Raw genomic sequence first — 25934 nt, forward strand, 5'->3', positions numbered from 1 at the left:
TGCAACAGCTGGAGGGCCGCAGTTTGGGGACCCATGGCCTAGATGATCTACTTTTTTTTTTTTTTTTTGTGGAGAATGGAAAATAAAAAAAAGTGAAGTAGAAGAAAAAAAATAACAAAGTCTTGGTCACTAGTTGTCTCATTTCAATGTAAACGGTGGTCCACTGGCTGCTGTTGCAGGCATTTTACCTCCAAGAGACCAAGACAAAACACAAAAAATTGAGGTGGGGCTTATCTAATGTTATGCACAGGAGAGAGAAAGAGAGTCTGGCAGTGTACCTGCCACCTTTTTGCCGGTCTGCCTCCTACAAAAGGACCACACTGTGACTGGAAGATAAACCAAGGCTTTCATGTTATCTCTGATGATCAATAAAGTTACTGGCAGCTGTAAATACCAGTGTTGCAACCATTGCTTCTACTGTATGTACACGGTGCTGCCTCCTGAATACAAGACCCCCACCCCTTGAAGTCTATGGCATTGTCATGAACATTATGATTACTAAACAGTTTTTAGTGCAATCCCTTCCTTATGCAGTGTCCCAGAACCCGTGTGCCACTACACAGTATCTATGTATGTAGGTCAGCACTGATGTTGTGTATTTCAGGGTAACCTGGGGATGGAGTTGTTGTTCTGCATTTCGGTCACTAGGGGGGAGATATATCAAACTGGTATAAAGTAGAATTGTATTAGTTTCCCCTAGCAACCAATCTGATTGTTGCTGGAGGCAACTAAGACAATTCTACTTTACACCAGTTTGATAAATCTCCCCCTAGGTGTTACTGTTTTCTCCTATAGTGAGCATATAACAGTTGTAAGTGCTTGAGGGGAAATTTGCCAGCCACCTCCCTACCTCTGGGCCTATCAAAGGCCTGAAAAAGTTTCCCTCTAGTTCTGCCCTATTAGGTGCCAAGGTACACTTCAGGGCCTGCTCCACCAATAGAAAACAAGTCCCAGCCTTAGCTTATAAGTCGGGTGGAGAGAGCCATGTGCTCAGACTAACTCTGATTCCAGTGTAAAAAGTATGGCAAAAGAGAGAGAGAGTCCAGAGCAGGGCAGTTTCTAGGTAATTTGGACTACAGGGCGAATCTTGACAGAAGCGCCCCCCCCCCATCCCGCCCCATGATATCCGAGTGATGTTGGATCAGATTGTTGTTATAAAAAAACAGTGTTAGTATTATGACACAGAGCAGTGTTACCCAACCTTTCAAAAGTCATTCAGGGACTCACAGGTGACATCTTCTTTGATCCGAGGCGTCACTTTCCTTTTCCTCTCCATCTGGCCCAGGCCACCATGATGATTTCTTCCAGCTACAATTCTTCTCTTCTGAACCTGCCAGACAAACATCTTAGGTTCCACACTTTTACAACAACTTCCTTACACATTTTTGTGTCATGTGCAGTAAAGTCGGTAGGCATGTGGGTTGCCTCCTGTATGTAGGATCCCCACTTGTGCCCCCATATAGGAATAATGCCCCATGCTGTGCTCCAATATAGGAATAATGTTACTGCTGTGCCCTCCATTCAGTAATACCGCCCCCCTGTGCTCTGTCCTTAAAGTAATACTGTCCCCATAGTAATACTGCCCCCCTGTGCTCTGTCCCCATAGTAATATTGTCCCCCATGCTCTGTCCCCATAGTAATACTGTTCCCATAGTAATAATGCCCCGTGATCTGTCTCCATGGTAATAATGTCCCCCTGTGCTCTGTCCCCATTGTAATACTGTCCCCATAGTAATAATGTCCCCTGTGCTTTGCCCCCATTATAATACTATCCCCCTGTGCTCTGTTCCCAGTGCTCTGTCCCCATTGTAATACTGTCCTCCTGTGCTGTTCCCATTGTAATACTGTCCTCATGTGCTGTCCCCATTGTAATACTGTCCTCCCGTGCTGTCCCCATTGTAATACTGTCCCATGTGCTCTGTCCCCATTGTAATACTGTCCAGTGTGCTCTCCCCATTGTAATACTGTCCCCTGTGCTGTCATCCTTGTAATACTGTCCTCCTGTGCTGTCCTCATTGTAACGCTGTCCCCCTGTGCTGTCCCCATTGTAATACTGTCCTCCTGTGCTTTCCCGATTGTAATACTGTCCCCCTGTACTGTCCCCATTGTAATACTGTCCCCATTGTAATACTGTCCCCCTGTGCTGTCCCCATTGTAATACTGTCCTCCTGTGCTGTCCCCATTGTAATACTGTCCTCCTGTGCTATCCCCATTGTAATACTGTCCCATGTGCTGTCCCCATTGTAATACTGTCCCCTGTGCTCTGTCCCCATTGTAATACTGTCCTCCTGTGCTGTCCCCATTGTAATACTGTCCCATGTGCTGTCCCCATTGTAATACTGTCCTCCTGTGCTGTCCCCATTGTAATACTGTCCTCCTGTGCTGTCCTCATTGTAATACTGTCCCCCTGTGCTGTCCCCATTGAAATACTGTCCTCCTGTGCTGTCCCCATTGTAATACTGTCCCCCTGTGCTGTCCCCATTGTAATACTGTCTCCTGTGCTCTGTCCCCATTGTAATACTGTCCCCTGTGCTGTCCTCATTGCAACTCTGTCTTCCTGTGCTGTCCCTATTGTAATACTGTCCCCCTGTGCTGTCCCCATTGTAATACTGTCCCCATTGTAATACTGTCCCCCTGTGCTATCCCCATTGTAATACTGTTCCCTGAGCTCTGTCCCCATTGTAATAGTGTCCAGTGTGCTGTCCCCATTGTAATACTGTCCCCTGTGCTGTCATCCTTGTAATACTGTCCTCCTGTGCTGTCCCCATTGTAATACTGTCCCATGTGCTGTCCTCATTGTAATACTGTCCCCCTGTGCTGTCCCCATTGTAATACTGTCCCCCTGTGCTGTCCCCATTGTAATACTGTCCTCGGGTGCTGTCTCCATGGTAATACTGTCCTCCTGTGCTGTCCCCATTGTAATACTGTCCCCTGTGCTGTCCCCATTGTAATACTGTCCTCCTGTGCTGTCCCCATTGTAATACTGTCCCCCTGTGCTGTCCCATTGTAATACTGTCCTCCTGTGCTGTCCCCATTGTAATACTGTCCCATGTGCTGTCCCCATTGTAATACTGTCCCCCTGTGCTGTCCCCATTGTAATACTGTCCCATGTGCTGTCCCCATTGTAATACTGTCCTCCTGTGCTGTCCCCATTGTAATACTGTGCCATGTGCTGTCCCCATTGTAATACTGTCCCCATTGTAATACTGTCCTCCTGTGCTGTCCCCATTGTAATACTGTCCTCCTGTGCTGTCCCCATTGTAATACTGTCCTCCTGTGCTTTCCCCATTGTAATACTGTCCCATGTGCTGTCCCCATTGTAATACTGTCCCCTGTGCTCTGTCCCCATTGTAATACTGTCCCCCTGTGCTGTCCCCATTGTAATACTGTCCCATGTGCTGTCCCCATTGTTATACTGTCCTCCTGTGCTGTCCCCATTGTAATACTGTCCCCTGTGCTGTCCCCATTGTAATACTGTCCCCTGTGCTGTCCCCATTGTAATACTGTCCACTGTGCTCTGTCCCCATTGTAATACTGTCCCATGTGCTGTCCCTATTGTAATACTGTCCCATGTGCTGTCCCCATGGTAATACTGTCCAGGCCAGGGAATGGCAGGCGGCAGCCTGGATGTAATGTAAGCTGAGCTGAGTGCAGGGGCGGGAATGCTTGCAGCGGCGGCGGTACAGACGGGATGTGGAGCGGCCTGTGAAGGTGATGTGCAGGGGCGGGGGGGCTGCAGGCAGGATGCAGGCAGGGGGCACCCTGAGCAGGGGATTGGCGCTCAGAGCGCAGTGTAGGGCGGCGTGTGTGGGCGCCCTCTGAGCCCCGTGACAAGTCTAGCAACATCAGCACTTGATCTTTTACCCCTGGGTGACACACTTGCTATGCTGCTGATGTTTCTTTTGATTCTGCTTATACAACACCCTACAAAACCAGTGCATCACAGACCACCCCTACCCCCCCCCCCTCCCACCCACACACATACAAACACAAGTCATTTGTATATAACTTTGTTATGTACTTTCATTAGCACAATGACATAGAAGAGAGTAGTAATGTGTTATGTGATGGGCCAGACAATTAAGGTAAATAAAGTCTAAGGGGATATTTATTAAGTCCGGCATTTTTTGTGTCAGGCTTAAAAATGTCCCTACAGTGTCAATGGTTTGTAGATTTATGTAGAGATGCACTGCCACTGCCTCTCAGAGCTGGCGTAGGTTTCCTTTTCTGCACCCCCACTCAGATAACAGAAAAAAACACAATCCAATAATTATAAAAAGATGTTAAAAAGTTAATCATCTCTAGACTCTACCTACTAAATGTTCAGTGATGGACTTTAACTTTAAAATGCATTTGGCTCAGATGATGAAGAATATGGCTACACTTCATTTAGTCCCATTCAAATATTCCACTCAAGTTTTCATCATTTAGACCAAAAAGAAACAAGCACGCCGGAGAGTTGCAGCCGGTCTGAGAGTGGCAGCGGTTTTCGGCCTCAGGAATCTGTGGATTTAAGTCTTTCAGCAGGTAGATTTTTCTCTTGTCTTCTAACTCAGCCCTCCCTGCCCTCACTTTAATCACAGATGACAGCTTCTCCTCTGCTGCCAGAGAAATGCTTCTTTCTTCATTTCCTTTTATCCTGTTTTATTCATTGCTGACTTTGTAGAGGAATCAGTAGCATCGGCAGACAAGAAGAAGGCTTTGTCACTAAGCTGCTCAGGGCACAGGTTGGATTAACACAGGCAGGTTGAGGGAGAACTGTTGAAGAAAGAGAAGCATAGAGAACACATTAATACAGGCTCACAAAGTCACTTGTTGGAGATCTATGGATAGTTAGGACATCATCCACCAGAAACGTATTCACTCGGCACACCTTAACTCCACCTATCTGTACATATAGATACAAAACACTGCTATTATAAACCAAAGGCTCAAGGTCCTTTTGCTAGCAGGTATCTATGCACTTCATTTAACTGTGCATCTGCTATGCCAAGACCTGAGTGTAATTAAAGTGATATGGAACCCTCCCTTACTCTCCCTTTATGTCACCGGTGGACAGCTACAAACACATAGGGCCATAAGCCCAAACAGAGGGCCCCCCTCTTTTTTACATTACTCTCCTATAAACAAGTATGAATAAGTATAATGTATTAATAAAACTTCACTTATATTTATAACACTAATAAAATTGATATGTGACAGTACCCACAATGTGTGTGAGATGTAAATATGTGATACTACAAATAAACACTTATTGACTAGCAGCTAGAGCCCTATACATATTGACAGAGAATGTCATGAGGGTTAGCTCTATGGCTCAATCATGCTAAATATCTCTCTATATGTATGCAGCGTACTGGCGCTTTGAGATCTCCAATGTCACAGAGAACCTCAGTAGACTTATTGGGGATAGTAGTGTGGCCACTATCTCATTGCAGGGGCAGTGTGTGTCACCAATTTTAACAGCAATACTCCAAGTGTGTTCAGACTTCTATCTACATTGATTTCGATATCAGTGATGGCTAGGGGTTTAGACTATTATTATTAGTTAGTAGTTTAGCTTGAGCGTATACAGAAAGCCTGTAGTACAGATGTAGAGGGAAGTGGCACCGTAGACACTTACCAGTGTATCTCATATATGCACAGTTACTCTACTATTGAGACAGCTGAAGGGCATATTATGTAGTAGAGTATTCCTGGTGCGTGTTTGCCAACCTCAGAGTGGCCATAGGGGTGTCGATGAGATAGTAATCACACTACTATGCCCAATAAGTCTACTGAGGTACTCTGTGGTATTGGAGATCTCAAAGTGCCAGTACACTGTATACATATAGAGACATATTTATCATGATTGAGCCATGGAGCTATCCCTCATTACATTCTCTGTCTATAGGGATAGTGCTCTAGCTGTTAGTCAATAAGTGTTTTTTTGCAGTATCACATATTTACATCTTACACACATTGTGAGTACTGTGATTTTAAAGGTCACATATCGATTTTATTAGTTTTATAAATAAAAGTGAAGTTTTATTAATACATTATACTTGTTTATACTTGTTTATAGGAGAGTAGTGTAAAATAGAGGGGCCCCTCTGTTTGGGCTTATGTCCCCATCTGTTTGTAGTTGTTAAATACCCTCTATTCTCCTCTCCTATCTTGAGCACCATTTTTTGTTTGTTTTACCGGTGGACAGTGTCACCTAGGCGGAGCTTTATGGCAGTCGGTGGCCCTCCCGGCTGGGGAGAGGGCCCAACTGCAATGAAGCTCTGACTAGGTGACACTGTCCACCGATTTAAGGGTAGAAACACACGCACCGAATCCACAGCAGATTTCATGCTGCGAATTCACAGCAAAATCCGCAGTGGATCCCTTGCCGATAATTTTCAATGAGAATACATATATTGACATTCCACTGCGAGTATGTAAGTGATAACCCCCTTAATCCGCCGCTGGCTGGTACATACATTACCTGCTCCATGCTCCGGCTTTCTTCAGAGACTTCCGGTGTCTGGATGTCCCGCTCAGCCAACCAGTGGCTGTGGTGGGGCAATGCGCTGATTGGCTGAACCCCTAAAGCAAGCTGGAGCGTGGAGCAGGTACAGCATGCTTCGGCCTGTGGACGGTGAAGGGGGCTGTCACTTACATACTCGCAGCGGGATGTCAATCCTGCTGCGAGTATGTATTCTCATTTAAAATGACGGGCAAGGGATCGACAGCGGATTTTGCTGCGAATTCGCAGCATGAAATCTACTAAGGATTCAGTCAGGGCCATATTAACAGCTGCTGCTGCCCTAGGTACTGAACCTAAAGATGCCCCATCTTGGGGAGCACAGGGGAGCGTGGTTTTAGCCACATGCATTTCTGTACATGTAGAAACATTGTTTGAATTGTATTTTTCATGGTTTCTAACTGCTTAAAACATAAACAAATTTTCACATTGAATCAATGATTAGAGCCGTCTGCATGTTGTATGAAGGAATTGTTACCACAGGATTGGTGGATTGGTAGGTAATAGCTTCACATTTACCACCGCCATACAAGACCTGACCAATTCCGCCATACTGTGACACCACCACACCAGAGCTGAACAATTCCACCATACGTCCCCCCACCCTCTATGTTCACACTACATAGAAACAACAGCTATTTTGTTGTGAACGGCCATTGTTTAACGCTACATACAGCCGTAATTAAAGATCGTGATCATTAATTCCAGCCATAGGTAGTGTTAAACAACAGTGGAATTGCTGTTTGTACACAGTGGGGCAATAGTCTGTATAACAATATGGTCAGTTTCCAAAGCTTTCCTATATGCAGTATGTAGGAACTCAAACAGATAGTAATGTTATAGAATGGCTGTTTGTGCCACCATTGGGTTTCTGATACCTCTGGCCCAGGGTACAGGATGTCTTCTAAGCAGATAAGCCAGCATATCAGTGATAGTTAACCTACTTTGAGTCCTTTTACCGAGTGCTATTTTATAGTGTGCACCTATGTAATCATTTCAGGGGCCACATATTTATTTACAGTAGTCACTATTTGTCTTGCAGAATGCTTCAGGGCCTGGATCCGATGTCAACCAAAGAGCCTTTCTGTGTATTCATTAATACACATTTGAAACTTCTCAGTTACCGGCTAGGACAGTGACTATTTTGTTTCTGTCAAGAAGCCTGTGAAAGGACTTCACGGTTGAGAACTCGGTCAGTCACGTTCAATCAGAAAACATCTCTCGGTAGTGATGCATATTTGAAGTGCCCACTTTCCCTGAAGTGGATATAATCAGGCATTTGTTCTTTCCGAATTCCTTTTTTTTCTTATTATTTGAACGTAAACCGCTCAGTTGTCTTACCATAAATATCAGAATCCCTTCTAGTCAGAAATATCACTCAAATGTCAGCCGCATTTCCCAGCCTTAAGGAAAACTGTACATCAACATAATCCTTAACAATCTGCATATATAAAAGGCTAGATTGAATATTGTTCAATGTGCTGCAGCCAACCCTAGTATTCTAATTTGATAAAAGGTAAAATTATCAGATTAGGTTTAGCTCTCATTTCATTAAAGCGACTCTGTACCCACAATCTTACCCCCCCCCCCCCCCCCAAACCGCTTGTACCTTCAGAAAGCTGCTTTTAATCCAAGATTTGTCCTGTGGTCTGTTCGGCAGGTGATGCAGTTATTGTCCTAAAAAAAACTTTTAAACTGGCAACCCCATGCCCTTTGGTTGTGGCTTAGTTTGTGTATGCATTAGGCTGGCACAACCTCTTTGTCCCTCCTCCCCACCCTCTTTTCTATTCCTTTGCAGTGAACATTGCACAGGAGCCTTTATGATCCAGCCCATGTGTCGGGCTGACACAGGGGAAATAGGAGACAATCTGCCTGGAGAATTCCTAATGATGAGGAGGGCAGGGAGGAGGGACAGAGAGGGTGTGACAGCCTGATGCATACACAATGTAAGTAACGGCCAAAGGGCATGGGGCTGCCAGTTTAAAAGTTGTTTTTTATGACATTAACTGCATCACCTGCTGAAAGGACCCCAGGACAGATCTTGAATTAAAAGCAGCTATCTGACGGTAAAAGTGGTTTGGGGGGGGGGGGGTCAGATTGTGGGTACAGAGTCGCTTTAACCATAGAGGACCTGGCACAAGCACATACAACCATAGTGTTCCATATTTTGGTAACTGCTAGGTCTAAAATAACACAACTGTGGAAAACTATGACTCCACCGGAAATTTTTACAAATAGTCCACCATAACTGCATCAGGAAACACATGGTGCTGGGAAGGAACGAATCTAACAAATCCGTTTCTGCTAAGTGGGGAAAATGGCTGGAGTCGAGAGGCCTGCTGCTAGTTTGATATCAGAAAGGCCGGTTTGGGTCTGGTCATACTTTTACTGTATAATTTGGGTAAGTCCTTTAACGTGAAACACCTAGTTGAAGAATTAAACGTGTTTTGATTATAAGGCTCTCTTACCATTAGAGAGCCCCCCCTTTCTGATATTATTGCAGCTATCATGGGACAATGTTGTGTTATTTATTTATTATCATTGTTGTGATTTTATTGTTTCTGTACAATGATGCATCAATGTTACCTGATACTTTCATACAATTCAATTCAATACAATTTCAATAAAAATTTAAAATAGAAAAGTTGTCAGATTAAAGGACAAGTGCCATGAAAAACTTTTCCCCAGTAATTGAAGCACATTACAAAGTTATATAACTCTGTAATGTGCTTCAATCACCTATCTGCCTCCCTTCCCTGTCTTTTCCCCCCTCCACCCCCCACCAGGAAGTGTCCTAGCTCACACAGACCTGATTACTGTCCTCACGTCACCAGGCAGCTCCTTCTTGTGAGGATGAGTCATCAGCAGGAGGGCTGCTCTAGGTCCTGTTACACCAGCCTCCCCCCCCCACTCCTTGTCAGGTGACTCTGCTTGCTCAGCTTATCTTCTCTAGTGACATGACTCCTTCACTGAGTCCACGGCAGCAGGAGAGAGGGTATGAGGGGAGGGGAGGGGCTGCCTATGTGCCGGAGTCAGTCTGAGGGAAGATAAGCAAGTGAGATGTGACACGTGATGGCTTGCAGTTGTTCAGCCAATGGGAGCTGACCAAGCTGAGTCACCTGACAAGGCAGGGGAGGGGGGAGGCTGGTGTTAGGCCCCGTTCCCACTGAGCAAAGGTAGAGGAATTCCGCGCTGTACGGAATTCTTCAGCGCGGACACGGCAGGAGCGCGCGCCCCCTATAGACTCCCATTATGAGCGGGAGGCTAACGGCATTCCGTGGCGGACAATTCCGTCGCGGAATTCCGCTACCTTTTCTCAGTGGGAACGGGGCCTAACAGGAGAAGGAGCTGAGAGAAGAGCTTGGTGACGGTGACGACAGTAATCAGGTCTGTGTGAGTTAGGACACTTCCTGGTGGGGGGTGGAGGGGGGAAAAGACAGGGAAGGGAGGCAGATAGGTGATTGAAGCATATTACAGAGTTATATAACTTTGTAATGTGCTTCAATTACTGGGAAAAAGTTTTTCATGGCACTTGTCCTTTAATTTTGTGTCTGGGTTTGTAAAGGAACTGGTCTAGATGATGCCAAAGAGACAAGGACACCTTGTAGGAGAGGTAATGATTAAAGGGGTAGTGCGGCGGTAAAAAATTATTCACAGACTAACACACATTACAAAGTTATACAACTTTGTAATGAATGTTATGTCCGTGAATGGCCCCCTTCCCCGTGTCCCACCACCCCCACCCGTGTACCCGGAAGTGTGGTGCGCTATACTCACCTGTCACGTGCAGACACCAGTCTTCTATCTTCAGCGAGTGACGTCTTCTTCGGGCAGACGGCGAACAGCTCCAACTGTTCCGAATGCTGGCCGCCCTCTGCAGCGTCATCCGATGCTCAGCTGCGATTGGCTGAGCACAGTTATGCTCAGCCAATCGCGGCTGAGCAGCTGATGACACTGCCGCGTCATCAGCCGCTCAGCCGCGATTGGCTGAGCATAACTGTGCTCAGCCAATCGCGGCTCAGCACAGTTGTGACTCGGCGGAAAGGGGACGGGCGGCAGTGACTCGGCCGTCCGTCCGAAGATGACATTTGGCATAAGATGGCGGACGGCCCTCAACACGGATCAGGTAATGTATAATGCACCACACTTCCGGGTACACGGGTGGGGGTGGGGGGACACGGGGAACGGGGCGATTCACAGACATAACATACATTACAAAGTTGTATAACTTTGTAATGTGTGTTATTCTGTGAATAATTTCTGAGCGCCGCACTACCCCTTTAATGCAGGGGATCATGTCAGATACCATACTAAGGCTATGATAAGTAACCACCCTAAAGAGTTAACCTCTTTTCCTGGATCCACAAAACTAATGGATGGTATGGTTTTCTCTTTTCCCACAGACATACATAGGTTTGAGCTACACTTGTTCATCAAGAAGATATCCCTTCTCATAAATTGAGGGCATTAAAAATGAGCGAAGCATTGAAAAAAATTGAGTTGCAGCGTTTTACCATAAAATTCACAAACTTCCCTAATTGAACTTAACATATCTATACATACCTGTCTGCAATCCCCCGGTGTCCTCTTCTGTGTCTTCAGCCACGTGCTCACGCTATTTCTGACTGAGGTTTGCACTGCGGCTAGTGACTGGCTAAGCGGGCTGTTCCTCTCAAAACACAAGAGTGACAGCCCACCCAGCCAATAACTCACCACTGTGCTCTCCATTCTCAGTTAGTGATTGGCTGAGAGGAGAGTGACAGCCCACTCAGCCAATCACTGACTAACTGAGAACGGACAGGAGCCCGTGGCCAGTGATTTGCTATCACTCTTGTGTCTCGCTGCTTCGCTCATGTCCAGACAGCATTTAATTAATTAATGAACAGTTGAGGCACCACCACTGAGACCCTCACTGATCATGAGAATAAAGGGCATAGCGCTTTAGGCCTATACAGAAGCACTCCTTGCAGCCCAGCTATGCAGTTAACTGCAGCCCTAGCAGTCATATCCTACCAATATGCCATCATTTCATGAGGAAGGAATACTGTATACCTTTAAATATCTGTAAAAAAAAAAAAAAAAAAGTAAAACGCTCAATAAAGAGTTCATTTAATTAAAGTGTCTTTGTCCAAAGCAAGTAAGCATTTCAGATTTTTTCCATGGTTATATTTTCATATGGACTGTACAGAGTAAAATATGTGCATCTGTTTGTTGCTGGCATTGTGCATATCATTTTCATCAGTGTCTATAATTATATGCAGTGGAGTGGTATATTTTAGTCTGGTAAGTATGCTCTGGTCAAGTGGTGGGAAAATCCTGGCCTCTATTAACAGGAGACATCCAAAGCCACATACTTCATATGAACACTCCTTCAGCATTTCAAGAGGAATGGCATCATATGCGGAAGAAAATATTCTCTCATCTAAATGTGAAATTACATACATTAGTACACACTATAGGGTTGTGCCATGGAAGTCTGTTGTATGTTGTATGCATATATGCTAGCTGCCATATTAAAGGGGTTGTTCACTATTTTATTTATTTATTTATTTATTTTTTCAAATCAACTGGTGTCAGAAAATGCCAGAGATTTGCAATTTACTTCTATTAAAAAAAACTTAAATCTTACAGTATTTATCAGATGCTGTATTTTCTACAGTAAGTGGTGTATTCGTTCTAGTCTGATACAGTGCCCTCTGCTGCCACCTCTGTCCATGGCAGGAGCTGTCCAGAGCAGTAGTATATTTCGCTCCATTGCTGGTGCCCACATACAGTCGCTCTAGTTCCTTAGTCCCCGGTCAGTCAGTGGCTCCGTTAAAGCCTCTGACTGGCTGAGCTGGCCTGGAACGTCATGCTCGGGGGCCCCTCTCTATCCAGGAAGTGGCCAGGGGCTGTATGAGGGCACCAGCCCTGTAGCAATTTTTTTTTATCCTCCCTCTTACTGGTGCTGTCCCATCTCATTCAGCTAGTGACTGGCTGAGCGGCCCAATCACTGGCCACGGAACTGTCCTGTATGAATCAATGATTGGCAGAGCAGGCTAAACACAGCTAAAGACACTGGAGATCCGGAGATGGACAACAGAGGAGCGTAAACAGGTGAAAAAATCATATATATATACAATATATATAAACAATATATATATATTGTTTATCAGATGTGTGGCCACCATCTTTCCAAACTTGTTCCAAATTTTTCATTTGGAACCAGTTTGGTTCTGGAAGTTCTAGCTGTGGATTTATTTGCAACATTTCCTTCCCATGTCATTTAGTACTACAGAAAATTACTATTTATACAGATTCCTTATCAGATATATTATATATTTTTTTTAAAGATGCATCAAAATAAATCTATTTTTGGAAGTGGGGACCACACTCATTTACAATATAAGCATTTGACCCGATCTACATAATGTTCACATCCTGTGTGTGGTCACAAATCTGTTCCTCAGTTATTATGACTGTCACTGTGTATATTTGTGGATGTTAATAACTGCTGCAATAATATTTCCTATTAATTACCCAATTGTTATCTAAAAATATACACAATATCCCAGCAGAACCCAGCATGGAGCAAAGACCCAGTAACACAAAACACAAAAAGTCCACCAAACTGTTTATTTATATAGAATTTCAAAGAAAAACTTCCAGCCACATCTGTATAAATACTGGCGGGTGAAGATTCCAGCAGAGGTGACGCCACTGTCACAGGCTGAATGTGACTTCTTGTGACTTGGGAATATTTAGATTGTTATTCGCCCATACAGTATGTCTTCCATTGACTCTTGTCCCAGAGTGAAAGTGACTGAGCGGCAATAGCCTCTGTGTCAGCATCATTCCTCTAAACCTCTGAGGTTAAGGCATCGCTGCCTCCTCCTCCACGTAAGACAAATAAACATTGCACAATATGAGACTTTCTGTTTGCTGCCTTTTCTTCTATTCTTCTGCGGGATACCAATGTTTTTCTTGGCTCATTGGGAATTTAAACTCTCACTGTCCCTGGAAATAAAGAAAGGAAGTGTTTCCTCTTGAGAAAATTGCTCTCAATGTTACTCATACTAAATTTGATTTTAACAGTAATTATCATTGTCAGGCATACATTGCCTTTTTTGTTCATCCATCAGCATGAATGATTTTTATACAGTGATCTGCAAGCTGCGGCTCTCCAGCCGTGATAACATTAAACTCCCAGCATGCTCTGACCACCTCTGGGAGTTGTAGTATCATCCCAGCAGGAGAGCCACAGGTTGCAAATCACTGAGCTAAGAAATTCATAGTTAATACTTTACTACTCTGATGCCCCCACACCTCACTGTGACAATGTAGACTCTTCTCAGTCATGATTCAGTAGATGACAAGGGACATTTCCATTATGGTGTAATTATGATACAGAGCTAATATATTCTACAGGACTGATATAGAAGAACATAATCAGTTACATTAGTGCCTGCCTTAGTGAATGTTGTGTAGAAGTGTAAGTGGCCATACACTACCATCCTCTTCATACACATAAATGGTATGGCCCATTGTTCCTGTGTCCTCTATGGGGAGCAGATCGTTAAAGCGTAATTGTCATTTCAGGGTCATTTTTTTGAAAACATTAAATATCAACAGTTCAAGCGATTTTAAGAAACTCTGTAATAGGTTTTATGTACTAAAAGAGTTTCCTTCTGTACTGAAAAAACAATCTCCCAGCCTCCCCCCTCACATCAGATGAAGCAGGATTTATGTCTCCATTATGTGGCTATGGAGAGGGGAGGGGCTGTTAGGAGTGACTGAGCACGGAGCAGTCCTGCACAGCACAACACCCTGCAATCTTCTCTTAGTAAGTTCATAGATAAGCACTGACCTTTCTGACACCTGAATTTAGCGTTTTAGCTGCCCAGAGAGTCTACAAACAGCTGACCTTCATGTCACCTCTTCCTGCTCCTTCATCTCCCTCGGCCCCTCCCCTCTCCATAAGGATACAATGGAGAGAGCAGAGCCCGTCTTCACTGGCTTCTCTGTAATGAAGACGTGTTTGCCTGATAATGCACAGATAAGAAGTCAGGGGGGGGGCTGGGGATTGCTTTTTGAGTACAGAAGGAGGCTTTTTTGGCTGATAAAACCTATTACAGAGTTTCTTAAAATCGCTTATACTACTGATTTCTGCAATAAAAAAAATATGACAGTTACACTTTAACCCCTAGACGACCCAGGGCGTATAGTTACGCCATGGAAGTCTGTCCCCAGACGACCTAGGGCGTAACTGTACGCCCTGGGTTTTTCTCCCGCTATGAAGCGTGCTCTGGAGCGGAGCGCGCTTCATAGGAGGTGGGGGCCGGCTGCAGTGAGCAGCCGGGACCTCACCGGTAATGACACGCTGCAGCGATCGTGCTGGCGCGTGTCATTAACTCCTTAAACGCCGCGATCGCGGCGCGACCACAGCGTTTAAGTGTAAGTGACAGGGGGAGTCCCCTGTCACTTACCGATCGGTACTGCGGGGGTCCCGATCGGTAAAACGGACCGCCGGAGGTCTCTCACCTGCCTCCGTGCGGTCCGATCGACGATCTGCTACACTGAGCCTGCACAGGCAGGCTCAATGAGCAGATCGCCGATAACACTGATCAATGCTATGTCTATGGCATAGCAATGGTCAGTGTAAAAATCAAACTAATGTATGTACAAGTCCCCCAAAGGGACTTCAAATGTGTAAAAAAAAAAAAGTTAAAAACACTATTACACTACCCCAAAACCCCTCCCCCAATAAAAGTTGAAATCACCCCCCTTTCCCATTATATAAATAAAACATATAAAAATAAATAAACAAATAAACATATAATATACCGTAGCGTGCGTAATTGTCCGATCTATTAAAATATAATAAGCGTCATTGCGAACGGTAAATGGCGTACACGGAAAGAGGGAAAAAAGTGCGCGGATTACCGATTTTATGTTACATTATATAGAAAAAAAATTTATAAAAAGTGATCAAAACGTCCGATCTTCACAAATATGGTATTAATAAAAACTAGAGATCATGGTGGAAAAAATGACACCACATACAGCCTCATAGGTGAAAAAATAAAACCGTTATAAGCGTCACAATAGTCCCATTTTATTTATAATTAATTGCCAAAAAAAAGGATTTCATTTAAAAAAAATATATAACATTAGAGAATCTGTGTAAACCTGCATATGGTTGTGTTCGGGCTGACCTATAGAATAATAGTATCATGTCGCTGTTACCATATAGTGCATTACGTAGACACAGGAACCCCCCAAACGTTACCATATTGCATTCTTTTTTGTGATTTCACCAATTTATATCTTCATAAATAATATATTTGGAATTCCATCATACATGTTATGGTAAAATGAATGACGCCATTACACAGTACAACTATTCCTGTAACAAATAAGCCCTTACATGGCCTTGTAGATAAAAAACTGAAAGTGCTAGAGCTCTTAGAAGGGGAGGAGGGATAAACGGAAACACTAAGATTAAAATTTGCGCGGTCCACAGGGTCATTTTGGGCCTGGTCCTCAAAGGGTTAAGGCTTGCAGTGTCCTATTTCTCTGAGATTAAAGGGGTCGAGCAGTGATTTTCTATCATGCTTCATATCTCCACCAACATCATCTGTCAGTGGGCTGTCACGTGAGGACTCTACACTTCACACTTTATACTGACGACTGAACCTGTTGGGACATATAGGTTAGTCACATTAAGTTATGATTGTCATTTTAAGATTAGTATATGGTTCTTGCACTCATTGTGATCTTATTCATGGTCATACTACCATTATACCTTGTTCTAGCTACACCCCTTGATGGATACACTGAAAAGAAATAATAAGGTTATCGGATTAGTCATTGTAATTGGAGTGTATGGAAATCCCAGACAAAATCACAGATATATATGCAACATTGTCAGCTCATCTGAACTGAAGAGATTTGTGTCATAGCTGGGGCATATTTCCCAGCAAACATCAAACCTATAAGACCACTTGGGAATACTTAGCTTCTTAGCCGCTAAAATGGAAGGTAACGGCAAACAATAGTTTACCTCATGTTCTTGCAGGTTACGGAAAATTTGACTCATGCATTTAGGATTGTTATTTAGCTACTACTTAACTTGAAAGTATCAGGAGGTATGGTTACATTCTAAGTCTAATTCATACATATTAGTAAAACATCTGGTGAAAATGTGGCTGATATGTGTCGAGCTAATCCACTTTCACAGCTTTATCACAACATTTCATGCAATTAGTTGCTAATCTAATGGATATGTTGCTCTTCATTCAGACATGTGTGTATTAGAGGTGAAAATCCCCAACTAATAATGTATCAGGTTACCCTGAAAATAACAATGGTGACCTTGACTAATGCCTGTTCTTTCTTCTGTAATTATGAAGCTATGGAAACATGTGAAATATTGCATATATAGATATATTTTTTACATTTGTTCTTCTCTACTACTGTACAGAAGCTAAAATCATAGGCAATAATTATCTCAAGCGCAAAGAGTAGTTAGAGAAATTACTACCTTCAGTTTAGAAAATACTATAGTATAGCAGAATGAACATTTATAGTCATTGATTAAAATCTATAGTCTAACATAAGTCCACATGTATTACCATACAGCTATCTGCATCACATGGATTGTTTAAAATGCTGTGTGTGAACATAGCCAAAAGAGAACAGTGCTGATAGTAGTCCTAATCTCACCTCAGTTTCTGCATCATTGTCCCTGTGAAATGGTAAAATGCTGTGATACCTTGCAAACATTAAAAATTGTGCAAATGTCTATGCAACCATTTACTACTTTCTAACCAGGTGTAGAATTTGCTCATGTTTAAGATTTTTTGCAAAAAAAGTGCAAAATTCATAAAGGTTCTTGTTAGAGATGAGCTGGTGCCCTATAGCTGTATCCATGTTTCCCAGGACTACCTAGGGCTGCAACCAAGTTCTTCAGCCACCGGAGTTCAGGTTCGGATAAAGCCAAGCATGCTAATTTTTTAATTTTTTTTATTATTATTATTGTTAATATTTTCCCTTCTATTTCCGTTGTGTGGCAGTACTAAAGGGCAATAAAGGCCTCTCTGCTGTCACAACTTTCGTGTCGGGAACTGCAGGGCTGTCCAAGCCCTGGTTCCTGCTCCCCTATTCTAATCCAGCTCTGCACAGCATTGTTGTACAAAGCAGCACACCCCCCCCCCCAACCCACCCGCCAATTCCTAGGCAGACCAACCAGCTTTCACATATTAGCAAGCTCTGGTAAAGTGAAAGCTGATCTGTAACTGGTTGCTACGGGCAACAACATTTTTTTCAACTGTTCTTTTGTGTAGTCATATGCTCCGTTACTATCTGTATGTTAACCAAAGAAGGGGCAGGAATGACAGGCAGCAACCTAAGACTAAAGGATTAGACAAAACATAGAGACAGATTTATAGTCTGGAGCCATGGCAACATTGTTCTGTATAGGAACTGTATACACAAAACTCAAAATTGCAACCATGAACTTAAAAAAGTGTACCTGTTAATGAAAAGAAAAAAAAAATTTTTTTTACATATCATAAGAAACAAAACGAAACAATAGGGTCCAGCAGCACCTATGGATCAAAGTCCATTCTGTATCGTCACCTGTAACTTCAGTAGTAAATAAAGTCCAACAGTATCCAAGGTAAAGTTCAAGGCTTTATTGGCACACCAGGTACATATAGCGACGTTTCGACCAAGCAGTCTTTATCAAGCACATCCCTTGTATGCTTGATAAAGACTGGTCGAACCGTCACTATATGTACCTGTTGTGCCAATAAAGCCTCGACCTTAACCTTGGATGCTGTCGGACTTTATCTACTACTGATATCAAAGAGAAATTTTCAAAGTTTTGATTGATTAGGGCTTGAGTGTTCAGACCCCAACCCATCAGAATGCGTATTGCTGCGCACTCCTTTCCCTGTGTCTGTGTGAGGATACAGCTTCATAGACTTGCATTATGTGGCCATTTCCTCACCTGGCACAGAGATGGAAGAGGACTACACTGAGAACAGACTTCTCACGGTTCCCTCCCCCAATCGGTCACAGTCTGAATGCTCAAACCCCGACTGAGTGGCATGTTGGCATGTCTGTCTGATTCTGTCTGATTTTTTCTTCTGTTCTTGTGACAGTGCCTCTTTAAAGTTATTCTGCTGCACATTACTTTCCATCAGGCAATAGGCAAAGTTCTGTGCAATATGCATGGGCTTTTACAGAGAATGTGCAGCAAAGCATATCCTACCTCTCCTCTATCTTATTTATACCAGGTGCTACATACATTGGCCTAAAGCCTAATCTTCAAGGACTGTGAATATACTGAAGGTTGGCAGCCCTGCTGTAAGACGGCTCGGTCTGCACCTGCTCGTGGTAAAGGGTGCAGGGTTTCTTTACCACGCTTGTGCAGGTAACCTAATCTACACAAACAATAATAAGATTATAATAAACATATCTCCTTATGGTGCCTTTGGGAAATATATTACATTTCAGAAGGCATGGAATATTACATTTCAGTAGAATTCTCTTTAAAATGATTGTCGTAATCTTTTGTTAGGTATACAGCATACGTCTCATTATCGGATATGGTTTTTGGCATGTTTCACAAAGTCTTAGCTTTACAGATTTATAGCCTTGATAGTCTGAAAACCTGATTTAATTAAATATGTTGAGAAATGGTCTCGCTTAGCTTGTGCTTCCTGCACACGGGGCGGCAAAGGGTGCTGGGCTACGCCATAATAGGATCGAAATGAAGAAAGTATTGCTTTAATTAGTGTCTGTTCAATCACAGGACAGGGCGGCCCACAACGTGACTGATATGTATTTTCTGTAACTTTTTATTGAATGAAAGAATATACACACAGTGTGAAATGAACAGATTCCCAGCTGGGTCTGCAAGCTCCTGGCTGTATCCTAGTAGCAAAGCTCAGTCCCGTGGGAATATAGACAGACAGGATGAAGTAGGAGATATGGGAGTGAAATACAGGGAGAAATAAATACAGCGGATAATATATCAACTAATTAGGCAACTGAGATCGGTATCAAATACACGGGAAGGAGGAGGCAGCCTTACAGATTTTAGTTTAATTGGTGATCTCTTGTGTTAAGAAAGGACAAAAATACACAGCAGATGTCCCCAAACACCTCCCTCCGCCAGCATTAAGCCCCTGGGAACTCTGGCTGTACTGTACGGGAAACAGAACTGGCCTTATTGTAAAAGTGCAGCCCATTCCGCCACATTGTCACCAGGCTTTCTAATTGAGGCAACAATTAACACTCTACCTGCCGCAGGGACTAATATTACCTATTGATTTACTGCGGCTTGTAGGATTTCTGTCTGAGGTTTCAGTTCTTTCTACCAAAGGTTTCACTCATTAATGCAATTTGCTGTCTGATTTAAAGGTGAACTTTAAATTCTTGCTAAAGTTAAAAAGAATCTATGGGCTTAATCTGCATCCCTGTGTACGGGAAGAATACTACAGCACCAGGTTGATACTACTAGTCACTGAAATGTCACAGAACATCTTGTGCTATTTAGCTAATACATACACAATTGAGGTCCAAAAGAGCAGAAAAACAGGACAGACACATGTACCATTTGGGTAGGGTGGGTGGTATTAGGCAGCATGAAGATTGCAATGCTGCATGCATGTAGCAATTGTCCATGTCACAACACTGCAACATGTGATGCCATATATTCACCTCCGATGCCTTTGATGCATGTCATGCAAGTCACAGAAAAGTCATACAATTATTGTTCATGTGACTTAGATGCAATTTGCTTCAGAATGCCACCACATAGCTCTAGTCTTAAAGGGGTTGTCCAGCCTTCTTCCTGACACAGCACCTCTCTTGTCTTCAGTTTGGGTGTGCTTTTGCAGTTCAGAGCCATTGAAGTGAATGGAGCTAAATTGTAATACCGCACATAACCTAGAGACAGAGGTGGCACTGTTTTTGTAATAAGGCATATGCGCTTTTTTAAATCCAAGATAACCAAGTCTACCAGACTTTCAACTGACAATTTATTTTAAGCTGTCCTTTGTGTGTACATGAGAAGTAGCACTATATCTGCTTTGCAAGCTAAGGCTGGGTTCACACTACGTATATTTCAGTCAGTATTGTGGTCCTCATATTACAACCAAAACCAGGAGTGGATTAAAAACACAAAAAGGCTATGATCACATTATGTTGAAATTGAGTGGATGGCCGCCATTTAACCCCTTAAGGACAGAGCCTGAAATGGCCTTAATGACAGAGACGTGTAGGGTAATTTCCCCTGTGTATGAAAATACCCCATATGTAGGCATAACGTGCCATATGGGCACAGGGCAAGCCACCAAAGGGACAGAGCGCCATTTAGAGGCTAGAATGGAGGATGGAGGCCATGTCGCAATTGAAAAACTCCTGTGCTGCCAGGACAGTAGAAACCCCCCACAAGTGACCCCATTCTGGAAACTACACCCCGTAAGGAATCCAACAAGGGGGTAGAGTGAGCATATGGACCCCACTGGTGACGGGCACATATGTGGAACATGTGCCGTGAAAATAAAAAATACAATTTTTTCATTTTCACTCTACAAATGTGCCCGTCACCAGGGGGCCATATCCCCGCTGCCCCCCTCGTTAGATTCCTTAAGGGGTGTAGTTTCCAGAATGGGGTCACTTGTGGGGGGTTTCTACTGTCCTGGCCGCACAGAGGCTTTGTAATTGCATCATGGTATCCTCTAATGAGAATGGCGGCCATACCTGTTTAGCTGGGGAAAAGGGACAATTCTAATTTATTTGGGGTATTAGGCCAATTATTAGTTTATAAGGTTGAAAATGACAGGTGTCCATCAAACTCAACCTGTGTTGATCCAGAGGAAGGCAAAAAAAACCTTCGTGAGGCAGACGACAGTAGCCTCATCACAGGGAAAAAATTCCTTCCCGACTCCATAATGGCGATCAGAATAATCCCCGGATCAACGTGACCCCTGAAATAAGAATAAGGGACAGAATTTAGAAAATGTAGAACTCCAATGACGTGTGGTACACCTTGAAGCGATGCAGTATGCAGAGGTCGGGGCGATCAGGACAGGCGTCACACTGGAAAATGCCATCCTTCCTGATCCCCCTGTTACGCCACACTCTGCACTTCTTCTGGAGTCTCCTGTTTTCCAGTGTGGGGGACGTCACCTGGAAAATGTTGCCCTGGTGCGATACGGGGTCCCTCATATCCAGAAGTGCTGGGTCCGCTCCATGGCTGCTAAATATTAGGGCTTTATTACTGCTTCTGATATTTACGGATCGTGCCACAATTGTATGCACTTTGTCTTTTTTAAAACACCAGGATGACCGAGTGGTTAAGGCGTTGGACTTAAGATCCAATGGATATGTATCCTTGTGGGTTCGAACCCCACTCCTGGTATGAGTTTTAACCTTGGTGCTCTCCAATGTTTAAAAAAGAGGCGTGGTAATCGGTTAACTTTCAAGACCTTGGTGAAAAGGGGATCACCATCGGCTAATCCATACTGAAGGTTTTTTGCTTTACGCAGCGAAAAGCGTGAGGACGTTAGCGGTGTATTTAAATCACTGGGCCATTTTATTTTTATAGGGGCTCTTGCTCCCCACTCTGCTCTATACTTTAATGGTATTAACAAATGCCAACGGGGCAAGCGTGAGACTATGATGTGGAGTTCGCATAGGAGACTGAGTCCTGATTGGTTTTCATGGAGGGAGAGGAAGGTGGAAAGAAGCACAGAGGAGTGCCAGACCGCAGGACTAGCTCGGCTGGCCAACGCCTCTTTGACTTTTCATTCTGGAGAACAAAATATGCTTTATAAGATTGTAAAATAGGGAGAGCTACAAGAAAAGTACCATCAGCATTAGTGCCCGATTGTCAACTCGACTCATGTCCGAGCACATATTGTGTACTTTCACCTACAATTGTATGCACTTTGGCTTTTTTTTTAAACACCAGGATGGCCGAGTGGTTAAGGCGTTGGACTTAAGATTTAATGGATATGTATCCGCGTGGGTTCGAACCCCAATCCTGGTATGAGTTTTATCCTTGGTGCTCTCCAATGAGAGGCGTGGTAATCGGTTAACTTTCAAGACCTTGGTGAAAAGTGGATTACCTGTGTATTACCTTGATTCTGCTCCTTTCCAATATGTTGTTGGAATGAGCTCCTTTTAGCAGTGAGATGAATTTTCTGAACGCCATTGGCTAATCCATACTGAAGGTTTTTTGCCTTACGCAGCGAAAAGCGTGAGGATGTTAGCGGTGTATTTAAATCACTGGGCCATTTTATTTTTATAGGGGCTCTTGATCTCCACTCTGCTTTGTACTTTAATGGTATTAAAAAATGCCAACGGGGCAAGCGTGAGACTATGATGTGGAGTTCGCGTAGGAACTATTGTATATAAACTTCTTCTGGGGTGTCCTGTTTTCCAGTGTGGGGGACGTCACCTGGAAAATGTTGCCCTGGTGCGATACGGGATCCCTCATATCCAGAAGCGCTGGGTCCGCTCCATGGCTGCTAAATATTAGGGCTTTATTACTGCTTCTGATATTTACGGATCGTGCCGCAAGCTACAGTAGCTCGGGCAGCGAGGGACCGGAAGAGGGGGTGCTGGTATAAAAGTTATCCTCGTACAGGTGGTGACCTTTATCCAGCAGTGGGAAGATCAGTTCCCAAACGATTTTCCCACAAATTTGGAGGATGGGGGGGGGGGGGGCAGGATTCGGGTGTCCCTTCCTACATACACTGTAAGGGTACGTGCACACTGCGGAATGGCGAAGGATAACCCTTTGTGCATTCCGCAGCTGGCACCCGCCGGCGGACTGACGGATGCGCGCATCTCCGCTCGTATCATAGACTCCATTCTATGCACGGGCGGATTCCGCCCTCTGTCCAAAGAATGAACATGTTCATTATTTGGACGGACGATGGAATCCGCCTGTGCATAGAACGGAGTCTATGACACGGGTGGAAACACACGCCCGCATCAGTCCGACGGCGGGTGCCAGCTGTGGAATGCACAGAGGGTTATCCTTCTCCATTCTGCAGTGTGCACATACCCTAAATCTGTAAGTGTACCCTGAGATACTCTCACAGAGTTTGTAGAATTTCCCGCCATACCGTCATCTTTTATGGGGACGATACTGGTGGAAAAGACGTGTCTGGGGGGCAGCGTACACTATGCTACCCCCCAGACACATCACTGGATGATGAGGATGAGGATGAATGGAGGGAAAAAGGATCCCCCCGTTCATCCTCACTGGCTGTTTCGGTGTCGAAGGCAATAATAGTGTATGTGTCCGACGCCGAAAACACCCTGGGAGCCATCTTTATACGGGGACTAGTATACGGGGTATGTAAATGTGTAATGTAGTGTAGTGTAAAACTTTATTTCATGTAGTGTGGTGTAGTGTAGTGTTTTTTTACGTTTTTTTGACAGTAAGAAAAAATATCCCTACGCCAAGAAAGGAGCTGCTGATAAATGCCGCACTTATGTGCGGCACTTATCAGCAGCCAGTGGCGGTAGGATATACTGGGGGAAAACGCCCCTACGCCAAAAAGGAGGAGTTGCTGCTCAGCGGCGCACTTATGTGCGATGCTGATCAGCACTCAGCGGCGTTAGGGCGCATAAAAAGGAAAAAAAAAATATTGGGGGGGGGGACAAAAAAACTTTTCAACCCAAAGCAACTGATCAGTGAATAATATTCACTGATCAGCCACTAGGGGGCAGTAGAGCGACGCTTCCGAAGACTTCCGAGGCCTGCCAAACCCGAAGAGCCGAACATTTCCGAAGTTAGACGACGATGGACCCGACGAAACCCGGAAGCGACGCGACGAAGACGCGAGGACGGCGTGGACCGCAGATGTTCGCTCCGGACGCCCAGATCAGGTGAGTATGGTACACCTGCACCACACTCACCTGTTCTGCACCCCTCAGCTACCTAGCTGAGGGGTGCAGAACCCGGCGACACTGTTTTTTAACAGTTTGATCGCCGTGATGGGCCGGCCGGTACTGGCCGGCCTATCACGGCGATCGTGGGGGTGGCATCGGAGCCATCTTTCCCCAGGACACTGATGGCGATTGGTGCTGTCTCGCCGATGACCCGGAAAGCTGAATATAGCTGCTATAGCAGCGATCGTCAGCACGGGGGGGGGGGGTAATCACCCCCCGTGCTGACAAGCAGGGATGGCCTGCTATACATCATAGCAGGCCATCTCCCCCGATCGCTGTGTGTGAACACACAGCGATCAGGGAAACATCGGGCGTAAGTGTACACCCGTTTGCGTTAAAGCCCACCCTGCGGGGGCGTACACTTACGTCCGATGTCGTTAAGAGGTTAATGGCAAATATTTGCTGTTATTTTAAAACAACGGCTGTTATATTGAAATAATGGCAGTTATTTACTGTTCTGTGACACAGCCCTGATGGCATCACTGTGTGCATTATTGCCCTGCTGTGATATTTCTATGTGAAATTACTTTTTTTTTATGACTTCACAACGTTTGGCATTCCTGTTTTTTTTTTTTTTTTTTTCGTTTTAGTCAAACGTAAGGCAAAAGTTCCACTGCCATCTAAGAGGATGGTATATACCTGTAACTTAGGCCCTTTGCCTTTAACCCCTTAGCGACCCATGACGTATCTGATACGTCATGGTGCCGCGTGGGGTGTTCAGAACGGCACCGATTCCGGCTGCAATCTGCCGGCGTTGTCGCGCCGGCTAATTAAGCACTTTAATGCAGCTGTCAAACCTGACAGCTGCATTGAAGTGCTTCATGCACAACATCCCTGGTGTCTAGTGGGACGATCCGTTCTTCTGGCCGGCCCGGGACTCAGCGTCGGAATGACACTGATCCCGGCTCGGCAATAGATTGCTATGGCCTGCAGCAGGCCATAGCAATCTATCACCGATATGATGGATCATTGCTGTGTTTATACACAGCATTGATCTCTATGAGAGATCAGTGCTTTGTATATACAAGTCTCCCAGGGGGGCTTTTAGTTGTAAAAAAAAAAAAGTAGATGTAGTTTAGATGTAAAAAAAAAAAAGTAAAAAAGTGTTTTTATTAATAAAAAATCCCCTCCCCTAATAAAAGTCCAAATCACCCCCCTTATTCCATTTTATAAATATAAATTATTAAATAAACAAGTAAATAAACAGATTTTGTATCACAGCGCACGTAATCGGCCGAACTTTTAATTAATCACATTCCTGATCTCGCACGGTAAACGGCGTCAGCGCAAAAAAATTCCAAAGTGCAAAATTGCGCATTTTTAGTCGCATCAAATCCAGAAAAAATGTAATAAAAATCACATAAAATAAAAGTTATACATAGTACATATCGTTGTAATCGTAACGACATGAGGAACATATATAACAAGTCAGTTTTACCATAGGGCGAACGGCATAAATGCAAAA

At 44.1% G+C, this 25934-nt stretch overlaps 2 non-coding genes across 2 annotated transcripts; both read left to right on the forward strand.

Moving 5' to 3' along the window:
• Positions 1-21840: 21840 nt before the first annotated feature.
• On the forward strand, positions 21841-21923 carry TRNAL-UAA (transfer RNA leucine (anticodon UAA)). The gene has a single exon. It is a non-coding gene; the product is annotated as a tRNA-Leu (tRNA).
• Positions 21924-22470: 547 nt separating this feature from the next.
• On the forward strand, positions 22471-22553 carry TRNAL-UAA (transfer RNA leucine (anticodon UAA)). Its single transcript has one exon. It is a non-coding gene; the product is annotated as a tRNA-Leu (tRNA).
• Positions 22554-25934: the final 3381 nt, after the last annotated feature.

Source organism: Dendropsophus ebraccatus, chromosome 10 (assembly GCF_027789765.1).
Source record: "Dendropsophus ebraccatus isolate aDenEbr1 chromosome 10, aDenEbr1.pat, whole genome shotgun sequence".
Lineage (NCBI taxonomy): Eukaryota > Metazoa > Chordata > Amphibia > Anura > Hylidae > Dendropsophus > Dendropsophus ebraccatus.